General features: G+C 47.1%; 1 pseudogene; it reads right to left on the reverse strand.

The window, feature by feature from the left end:
- Window positions 1–993: 993 nt before the first annotated feature.
- On the reverse strand, window positions 994–10,637 carry LOC119333155 (annotated as a pseudogene).
- Window positions 10,638–11,252: the final 615 nt, after the last annotated feature.

Raw genomic sequence — 11,252 nt, forward strand, 5'->3', positions numbered from 1 at the left:
AGAAGGTGCCCCTCCGTCGTGCGACTGACACAATCTTCAAATTGTGTGGTTACCTGCAGCTTTGGCGGCCGCTTAGCCGCCCCCAGGACCGGGACGTCATCACCGCCCTCCTCTCCGATCTCCGCTCGATGGCGCTCCTCGTGGCTCCCCCGCTGCCGCCTCCTCCACCTGAGCCTGACTAGACCGCCTGGCGGCTTTGTGGTTTGTGGCGTGTGTTTTGGTGTTAGGGCTTGTTGTGCTGTGCCCTCAGCATTGACCATTTATTGTACTATTTGTCCCTGTGGACCTTCGTGTGTGTATGTGCGTGTTTGTGTGTTGGACCTTGTTGGATACTTGTTGTGCGGTTGGCTTTATAATATAAAGCGGGGCGAAAGCCTTTTTCGGTATACAGGGTTGTGTGTGCAATTTTTATTTACTTTGGCAGATGTTTCTTTTCCGTGAGATAAACATCCGAAAGTGCCTATGTGAGCCCGAGCTCACAGGAGCTCGGAATCTGCACCAATCATTCATCTCGCAATCTGTGCTGCAGGCTGTATATCTCTATGTATATGCTCCTCCTTGTTAATTCCCGAAATATGATATGGCCCACGGATCAGTAAACGCCGTCAGTTAGCTCAGCAGCGGATCAGGCGGACAACGACGGAATGTATCGTCCAGTGATTGATTCTGCTCCAACGGAGCCGTTGAGCCACATCTCCCTCCCGTGTGTTTCGAATTTCAAACAGAATCCTGCCCAGCAGGCTCCAACACATGACACAACAGTTGCCAAACTGCAGTTACGCATGCCCCTCCTTCAGTAAGCAAAATGGTCAGATACTGAAACACACGCCAGCCTGCACTTAATTGAACGCATCTTTACTGTAACTTATTCTCTGAATTTAATTAGGTTGTCCATGCTGGCATAGACATTACGTACTAAACAGACTGAATCAACCATGGTTCAGACACCATAGTAGCCCACTGCAACAACCAAGAATAATATCAACACTCCCAGATAAAATTCAGAAAAATGAGATTATACAATCCTCACAGGAAAAATCCACATATCCGTTACAGTTGTACGAATCCAACTACCTGACTATGGCTAGTTCAAACAGTTTACAGTTCATACCACCCTGATATGAAAGGAATTACAAACGATGAACTACAAGAAGACGTTTCCTGGTTTATGCCCAAAGCCGGTCATGTTTCCAGTTAATTATTTCAACCTAAGCTCTGCTGCCTTGTTACAGTTGTTCCGCCGGTGCCCTTCAACGCCACAGTTCTTGCATCTTGCCGGTTTACGAGGCTGTTTTGGCACATCCCCGCGTTCCGGGCAAGTTGTGCATTTGTGCCCTTGCTGCCTGCAAATGCCACAAAATCTTGTTCTCTTAATCCCTCATATGGTGCTTTCTCCCTACTTGTTGTTGGTCTGCCCAGTTGCTTTCTTTTAATCAGTGGTAATAACTTCGTTAGCAGAGTTGCAGATTCGTTAGCTGAGTTGCTGTCACCATCACCCACTGTGATCTGAGTTCCTCCCCCTGGACATATATCAACTTCAGATTGTATCCTATCCGGATATTTTATATTGTCCGCTAGCCTGTCTTCGAGACCCAGACCATCTCGGATGTCTGTGAACGGCTTCATCTCTGCGGCACAGCGCTTGAACAATGAAATCAGGTGTTCATAAGCTGCCACACTTGAGTCTCCCATCCGCACAAGCTCCATAGCTTGCATGTACATATTGAAATGCCGGAAACTAAATGGGTTTTCTTGAGCATTGTCCCTCCCGTATTGCATCAGGTGTCCCGGCAGGATATCTCCTGCATCTCTGGTCCACCTTTTAACTATGTGCTTCTTTGGTATTTCGGTGACACGAATGAAGTCAAGTACCTACACATTTTTTGGAGACGAATTCACAGAATTCAATTTTAGTGCCGATCCAAACGATGTGAAAATTAGACCAGATAACATATGCACACCATCCTGCCATGTAAATTACTTTTAGGATATGGCTGCACAGCAGACCCATGTGTGCAAACTGACCACACTCACAATCAAATTCTTCACCTCCTTTAATAACTGTGACATTGTATGAAGTTCTGCACCACTTCTCTCTACGCACTGCATCAGTATGTATGGTAACATATCTTTTACCTTTCTCTATCTCCTCCACCTGATATGCACTGCACTCATAAAGGATGTGTCCGAATTGCTCGAACATAGCTCTTGTGTATATTTTCCCGGCATGTCTCTCGGTTGCCATATGCCCATATTTGCTTGCATCAGCGGCCTCCCCTGCAAAAAGCAAACACCAGATTACTTGCAACTGACTGTCTCGGGGTCAACAAAGCTAACATACAGATGGTGCTTACGATTGCTGTCCGCTTCTCCTCATAATTCTCTTCTGATTCCCAGTCAAATATTAAGTTCATGTACTTCCTTACAAAGATATGCATTGGGCTTCCAAGGGGCACATAGTTCTTCAACATGTGGTTTGCACTGTCACTCCGTTGTGTGCTGGTCATCTTTGCACAGAATACGCCCTTAAAGTACGGCTTAGCCCATTTGTGCCTTATCTCGTACAGGTTAGTCATGTAGTCGTGGTTCTTCAGGTTGTACTTCTCTATAAGGTATTTCCAACCATCTTCGAACTCATCTATGGTTAACATATGATTCACAACCTTGTGGAATTCAGGATGGAAATCACTCTTTTTTTAGTACAACGGACCAAGTGATTCCTTTGCCTTCTTCAGCACATGCCACTTGCACCATCGGTGAGCTGCTCCAGGCATCACGTTCTTTATGGCAACCTCCATTGCCCTGTTTTGATCTGAAAAGGTATGAAGGTTCACCGCTATTAGCATATTATAATTACGTACAACAAACGAGAAACTGATATAAAACAGAATACCGTGCCTTACCTGTCAAGGTTGCTTGCGGCGCAGAACCACCTATTATCCTAACAAATTCGGAGAAGACCCCAGCCAGTATAATGCTCTTGAAGCGATTGTTCACCCCCACAAATAAACTAAAAGGCATGTCATACAGGTTCGTCCGGTAGGTCGTATCAAAGGTGACAACATCACCAAAAAAATTGTACTACGGCCTGCTGTTGCCCGTTGCCCACATCAGAGTGCTGATTCGGCCCTCGCTGTCGGCCTGTACTCGATACGTGAACTGTGGGTCCTGCGCACATAGCTCTTGGAACACTTCCATTGTTTTCTTGACATCATCCTCGGACTGCTCACGGCTTATCTTTCCACACAAATCCTGCAATGCTCTTTTTGTAAAAGGTACATTCTCCATCTTGCCAAAAAGCTCCCGATGATGCCGTACACCTTGGCAAGGTTGACACTGTTTTGCCGTAGCTGCTTGACAAGGTCCCTGCTGTAAACATAAATATGGCCAGTGCAGTGTCTGACCGTAAGTTTGCGTGAGTGCATGGTTATGTTTACATCCCCATGTTCAGCTATGTACCATCCATTATCCTTGGACCGCAACAATCTTATGAGAGCTGGACATTCACAGCGGCAAGAACGTGTATTTTCTACCATTGGCTTACCCTGTGGACACAAAATAGAAAGGCATATTCAGTCAAGTTCCTGCGAATTTTCACTCACAGGCATCTACTAAAAAATACTGGTTAGTTCACTATGCATTTGCCATACCGCACATCCACAAATTATCTCTTGCATGCACTTTGTCAGGTTCACATTTAGCCTGCTCTTTCCATATCCTATGCCAAATCCTTTCTCCCATGAATACAAATTGTAGAAGTCGTAGGTCTCACCAAGTGTGTCGAAACTTGTCCCTATCTTTGGCACAATGGCAATGTCTCCTGGCTCCTCTGCAAATTGTCGTACGGTTTTCTCCAGAGCTGTCACCCTGCCAGGGCAAGGCCTAGAGCTGTCACCCTGCCAGGGCAAGGCCTAGAGCTGAAGCACCGACCCGCACTCTACCAGCCATTCCAAAAGAAAAGAGCATTTCAGTGCGACTGATCAACGACTGCGTCACTTGTTAGGCAAATACATTTCCATAATACACCAGCAAAGGTAGATTCAACGACAACTCAGTGATCATCATGAGCGGATGACAAGTTCGACGAATTTTTGTCATGCTAAAATTTTCTACTGTAATTTGTTTCTACACAAAGTGAACATGCTCCTCAGGCGCATCAAGCAGTGTGTTCTGAATTACATAGCTACGACAAGGTTCCAGTCTATGCCTGTCATACTAAATGAAGATCAATTTCAGTCTGCAAATCAGTATTACCTTTGTGTCCAGCCTGGAGTCTTTGGGTCCAATTGCTCTACAGAGTGCTCAGAACTCTGAGCCTTCCCTGCACTCCCAGGATCAGCAGCAGCCTCGTCACGACAGATCTGCCCGCCCGCACTAGAAACTTGCGCTGCTGGCAGCTCAATCTCTGTCGGAGAGGTGACTGGGAACCTCACGGGCTCCATCGTGTTGTTGTTCTCGTTCACCTCCTCCAGCAGAGTTCTAATCAATCCAGAAGCAGATTGCATCACAATCACAATCACCCACAAAAAAAAGATTCAAATCGACGGGGAAGAAGTCTGCATCGGACAGATCCTAACCTGTTTATCGGTTGCATCAAGAACTCCATGGCAGCCGCCGCACGCGTGATCTTGCTGCACAGCGGAATCACCGTCGCCGCAATAGATTTTCCCCGCCGTATAGCCGCCCTAGATGGAGCCCTAATCCAACTTCACCCCCCACAACCAACCCCCACCCAAGGCCCACCTACTGCATTTACTGTCTCTACTGCCGGCGCTAGCGGAAAGCTCCTGATCTGGTCCACGGATCAGACCGGCGGCAACGTCTCGAGCCACGGCTCGGAGCTCGCTCCGTCGACGCCGTCGCAATGTACGTGCATTGAGGGCCCACTCGTCAGGCCTGTATAATAAGAAAATGGCTGAAAATAATAGAAATATCATAACCTACCAATTTCCAATAATTAGAACTTATTTTGTCATGAAAAAGTGAAAAAATATATTAAGAATTTTATACTATGTAGTCAAGATAACTTTCGCTTTTGTATCCTTTTCAGTGAACTATATGCCTTAAAGAAACAATGGCCCTGCATGTATACTCAACCTTCAATAGCGCACGTGTTCAAAAAAAAAACCTTCAACAGCGCACAATAATGTTAACAAAAAAAAAACTTGCCATCTCTGTGGACAAACTCTTTAAAGCTCCCCATATGTTTGGAAAATGTCTACAAAGTACATATGCTACAGTATTGAGCAAAACAATGAAAATTTATATTGTTTCTAGAAGCGACTGGTAATAAAATGAGATTTAATGAAGAACTATATCTTTCACATATTGTTTACTTGGGTTCAGTTTGAAGGAGTGGCATACCGGAGCACATAGATAATGGCTTATGATAAGAGAGCAACTTTTCTGTGGACGGCGGCTCGTGTGGACTTAATCATGGCCATCGAACGATTCCTGGAGATGTGCAAACATCACTTCGTTGTTCCCCCTGCTCGTTTCTTAGCAATAGATACTAGGGGCAGTAGGTGTACAGGAATGGCACACATGTTTCGCTTTCCTCTCGTGGATCTGGGCGTGCGACCAACCCGAGCTAGTACACATGCCGCACGAGAGAAGCAGTTGGTGATTTGACCTGACAATGTAGCTTATGGGTGGTGGGCCACAACGCAGAGCTTTTTGCACATCGGGACGTGACAAAAGGAGACCCTGCCATTGTTCCATAATGCACAGTGCGCGTCTCTTCATCTAACAGGAAAATTAGTCCAGGGTCACTGATCAAATCTACTTGATTAGTTTAATGTGCCGGTCCCACTAAAAAATATTAAGGTGCCGGTTAAAAAGCAGATTGGTAAAATCTAAAAACATTACTTTCTGGTGGGCGAGTGCATTCGATCCCCTTTTTCAAATGATTAAAAAACAAATCAAATTTCAAGTTTTACCTCAGGATTGTAACTCTATCAATATGGAATAAAACTCTCTTTTTCCCTTAATTTTTGTTTTAATATTTTTCTAAAAATGTGAAAACTTATACATATCCACGGCGGATCGGTTAAATTTCGTTCAAAAATATTATGGTCTGCAAACTATACAAAAAGAAATGCCGGCCCAACAATAATTTCTTTTGATCCATTTTCATTTACGTATTTTTTGTCTACGTCACGTATGAAATTATATTGTTATGAATTTTTTTCTTAAACGTGTTACGTCTGCAGTTTTGTATGTACAATTCTTTTTGCGCTGTGGAAATATATTTTTCAAAAAGTCTACCAAAATGCATTTTGACATAAAGGCTGTTAAGATGATACTCTCTGTACACCACGCTGACTAATAACCTGGTCTTAAATGGCGGATTATTATTCAATGTGGTCACGTGAGTGGTGGAGTGAATCTGGTAGACAGCCGGGTCACTTCAGACTGTGAAAAAGGCTAACCACATCAATCGTCGTTGGTCACACGGTCGCGTCATGTCGCACGATACGGCCATTTTTTTTGCAGGGAAACCTTAGAAAGCTTTATTCAACAAATATGCTCGCTGAGCAGTCAGCCAGAAGGCTGCTGATCAAGAACGGTGGGGTAGAGTCTAGCCAGCTCTCAGTCACTGAAAGCGTACAAGCACGCTTTGCACACAAATGTGCTGGACTGTTCGCTGATCTCATTACATGTTGAACAGTAAAGGAAGAAAAACTAAAAGCTAGCTCTCCTATTTCATCTAGGATAGGTGTTATCACCGAGCGATCGGTGTAGCGAGAGTTCCAGAGGTTTACTGCCTCTAGACAGTCGGTCTCCATGATCACATGCGTGTAGCCTCGTAGTGTTGCAAGTAATACTCCTTCCTTGAGCGCTAGAGCCTCCGCTATGAGAGGATCTGTCACCCCAGGGATCGGCTTGCACCATGCACCCTTGAAGCCCGATGCCGAACGAGCGACGCCGCCCGCCCCTGCGTTGCCATCATCAAGATGTGTAGCAGCGTCGGTGTTGATTTTCATAAATCCATCGTCGGGCGGCCGCCATCCAAAACCTGGCAGCATAGAGACTTGCTGCTTCGGTAGCTCAAGTAGAGCTAGATCCTCGCGTATCCGTCTTACAGAAAAGACAGGATCAATTCCATCCCGTTCGTGCGTGAGCCGATTGCGGGATGTCCATATTGCCCACATCACCGTGACTAGGATCGCTCTTTCCTTCTCAGAAAAGCGTTGATCACATAAAATGTCCTTGCGCCATGTGTGTGGGTGCAGCCTTGGCAAGTTGATGTCGAAGAGCAGCCGAGTTTCCTCCCAGAACCGGCGAGCATGTGAACAAAGCATAAGTGCATGCTCCAGATCTTCTTATTTTGCCAAACAAACCTTGCATGTGCTAATCTGCTTCATATGGCGGCGTTTGAGGGTGCACTCGTCCGGTAAAATTCCTCTCATCACACGCCACCAAAAAACCTTGACTTTTGGGACTACTTTGAGTTTCCAAATGGCATTCCACACATGTTGTTGATCCACTGAAGTGCCGGTAACTTGCCCCTCATCTAGAGCATGTCGCTCCTTTTGATTCACGAGAGCATGATACGCCGATTTAACAGAGTAAATGCCTGACTTCTCAAAGGCCCATGCATAGGTATCTTCGCCCCCGCCGTGCCGCAACGGAATGTTCAAAATGGCTGCTGCATCCGGCGCGATGAAGATCTCCCGAACCTGCTCTGTCCGCCATGTCCAGTTCAGTGGGTCTATCAGTTCACTCACGGTTTCCACCATGGTGTTAGCTGGGCGGAACAAAGGAGACATCTTGATGGTGGAAGGAATCCATTTATCCTCCCAAATTGCTATGGACGATCCATCGCCTACTCGTTTCACCAGACCAGCCTGCAATGCTTCACGGCCCGCCACAATTGCCCGCCAAGTGGCTGATGAGGACTTGGGAACCGGGGCATGTAGGAAATCTGTGTCTGGGAAATATCTTCCTTTCATCATCTTGGCACATAGAGAGTTCGGATTCATCATGAAACGCCAACCATGTTTCCCTAGTAGAGCCAAGTTAAACATACGGAGATCGCGGAAACCCATTCCGCCCTTGCACTTCGGCGTGGCCAGCTCGTCCCAGGCAATCCAGTGCAAGGATCGCTTATCTAGGGAGCTTCCCCACCAGAACTTCGCCATGCTGGACGTGAGGCCTTTGCACACCTTCTTTGTCAGAAGGAAGCAGCTCATGCTGAATGTAGGAATCGCCTGAACAATAGATTTGATTAATGCTTCCCGGCCAGCGCATGCAAACAAACGCTCGGACCAGCCTTGCATTTTCCCCCTAGCTCGGTCGCCCAAATGTTCAAACGTTCCACTATTGATCTTGCCAATGGCAGTAGGTAGGCCAAGGTATCGCTCTGAAAACGCTTCCACTTGGACACCTAGCAGTTGCTTCAAAGTTTGCCTGAGGTCTGTAGGAGTATTCGGACTGAAATAAATGGCACTCTTGCTTCTGTTTACGCATTGTCCGGAAGCATCACCATAGATCTGCAGGATCTGATTAAGTCTTGTTGCACTTTCCGTGTTCGCCTTGATGAAAATAAGGCTATCGTCGGCGAACAAAAGATGGTTCACCCATGGGGCTCTGAAGTTTACTCGAATACCTCTGTCAACATAGTTGCCATAGTTCTTCAAGAGAGACGAGAAGCCCTCGGCACAAAGGAGAAACAAATATGGAGATATTGGACATCCTTGCCGAAGTCCTCTGGATGGAGAAAAATATGGTAGCAGCTCTCCGTTCACCCGGACTGCAAAGCGAACGGAAGTGACACACTTCATGATCAACCTCACCAGATTGACCCTGAACCCCAGTTTCAATAGGATTAACTCCAAGAAATGCCATTCCACCCTATCATAGGCTTTCATCATGTCAAGTTTGACTGCACATGTGAAATTTTTCCCTTTCTTCCGCCTCTTCATCGTATGAACACTTTCAAAGGCCACCAGGACGTTGTCAGTAATCAAACGACCGGGGACAAAGGCACTTTGTTCTTCACTAATAATATCATCCATGCACATGCGCAAGCGGTTGGCAATCACCTTGACAGCCACTTTGTATAAAACGGGGCAAAGTGCGATAGGACAATACTGTGAGATATTTTGGGGGTGACGTACCTTTGGAATCAAAGTGATCTATGTATCATTTATGCCCGTGGGTAGTTCACCACCATTAAGAAAATCCAGTACTGCGTTGGTTACATCTTCTCCAAGAAGCTCCCAATGGCGTTGGAAAAAGCCCGCCGTGAAACCGTCTACTCCGGGCGCCTTGGATGGGGACATTTGGAACAGAGCCTGGCGCACTTCGGGTGGTTCGAACGGCTTGCAAAGAAGATCGTTCATACCCGGTGTAACCCGGGTGGGAACATGTGATAACAGCGCATTGGCATCGTGGACACCTTGCGACGAGTAAAGAGCCTGATAAAAGGCTAAAATTTCCTCTTTCACTTCTGTATCCGTAGCACAAACAGTTCCATCTGCTCTCGTAAGAGAAACTATTCTATTAGTGCGCTGCCGCTGCCTTGCTTGTGCCTGGAAGTAGGCCGTGTTGCGATCTCCCTCACGCAACCATGGAACTCGCGATCGTTGCCGAAGCCAAATCTCTTGAAGGCGGAGCGTATCTCTTAACCGAACCACAGTTCTTTTCTCCTCTTTTGTTGGGCCGCGGCCAACTAAATGACGTCGTAGCCGGTCGAGTCGTTTTTGCAGGTTACGTACCGATTTTGACAGGCTACCAAACTCTCGGGCTCCCCAAGGCTCGAGTTGCTGTTGAAGCTCCCCAAGGGAGTCCATAATTCCTTGCATACCAGGGTTACGATTATAACTGCGCCAAGATGTCGCTATGAGCTGCTCGTAATCCTGGTGTGACTGCCAAATATTCTCATAACGGAATTGTTTTTTCTTGAACGAGCGATGTGGAAATGCGTGGTGCCTGAGTTCTGTCACAACAAAGCAATGATCCGACTCCACCGCACACACATGCCGTACTCGTGTATGTTCAAACTTCAGTCTGAACTCTTCATTGGCGAAGGCCCCATCGAGCCTAGCCTTGACATTTGCATCTCTGGATTGACGGTTGTCCCACGTGTATGGAACACCTGACCAACCTAGGTCCTGGAGAGCACATTCGTCGGTCACTTCGCGAAAATTCCTCATCTGCCACTCAGGCCGGGCTGACAAACTGAAGTGTTCATGGGGATAGAGGGTTTCGTTGAAGTCACCAACACAGAGCCATGCATCGTGAGGTATAGCATGCAGAGTGCGCATGAAGCGCCAACTATGGTGGCGGTCTGCTGCCTTGGGCGCTCCATAGAATCCCGTAAAACGCCAGCCGACCGAACTGCCTGCATCCTCCTGCACCAGCACATCGATATGATTCTTACTGTAATTTTTCGGTTCCACTTTCACGTCGTTGGACCAGAACAGTCCTATGCCTCCGCTCAGACCATCGTTGTCCACACCAAAACTGCCTACAAACCCTAGAGTATGCCGCAGATCCTCAACTCGCTTGCCTCTGATTTTTGTCTCCATAACGAAAACCAGAGCGAGCCCTTCTTGCCTCGCGATGTTGCGAAGCTCGTGAACTACCTCGGGGTTCCCAAGCCCCCGGCAGTTCCAGCTTAGATAGTTCATGACTCCTGGCAGGGCTGCATAGGAGCTCCTGCCGAATTGTCAGAAGTGGTGGGTGTGTCTCTCTTCTTCTTTGGTGCACATTCCTCTTCCGTGTCCACTGATGTTCCCTCCCCAGCCGGCTGTACTGAACTCGCCGGGATGGTGACCATGTTGTTTTCTTGCTCTTGTTCAGATGTGGCCGGGGCAGGCAAAGCTAAAGGTCTGTAAACTTTCTTTGGGGTCCCAACTTTCCTCTTGTTTCCAATCGTGTTCCTTTTCCTGGGAGAGTTGACCTCGGGATCGCCGTCTCTGGTTGAACTAGTCTCAGGGGTTGCACTCTTAGCTGATTTTGCACGTTGCTGGTTCGTCCCAGAGTTCTCACCAAAGGAAGCCTTCTTCTTCTCCTCCGGCGCGCGGAGGTTGGTTGAAAAGGGGAGATCGCCCTTCTCATCCCTAATACCGGGCGTCGGACAAACCAAGTCCGGATGGCCAAGGCGGCCACACGAGAAGCAAAAGTTTGGGACTTGTTCATATTGGATATCATACCAGTCACGGCTACCGCGAGCCGCAGAATCAATGAGGATCCACCTTCTCATAGGCTTTCTGACATCAATAGTTACTCTCGCCCTCAAAAAA

This window comes from Triticum dicoccoides, chromosome 7A (assembly GCF_002162155.2).
Source record: "Triticum dicoccoides isolate Atlit2015 ecotype Zavitan chromosome 7A, WEW_v2.0, whole genome shotgun sequence".
Taxonomy (NCBI): Eukaryota; Viridiplantae; Streptophyta; class Magnoliopsida; order Poales; family Poaceae; genus Triticum; species Triticum dicoccoides.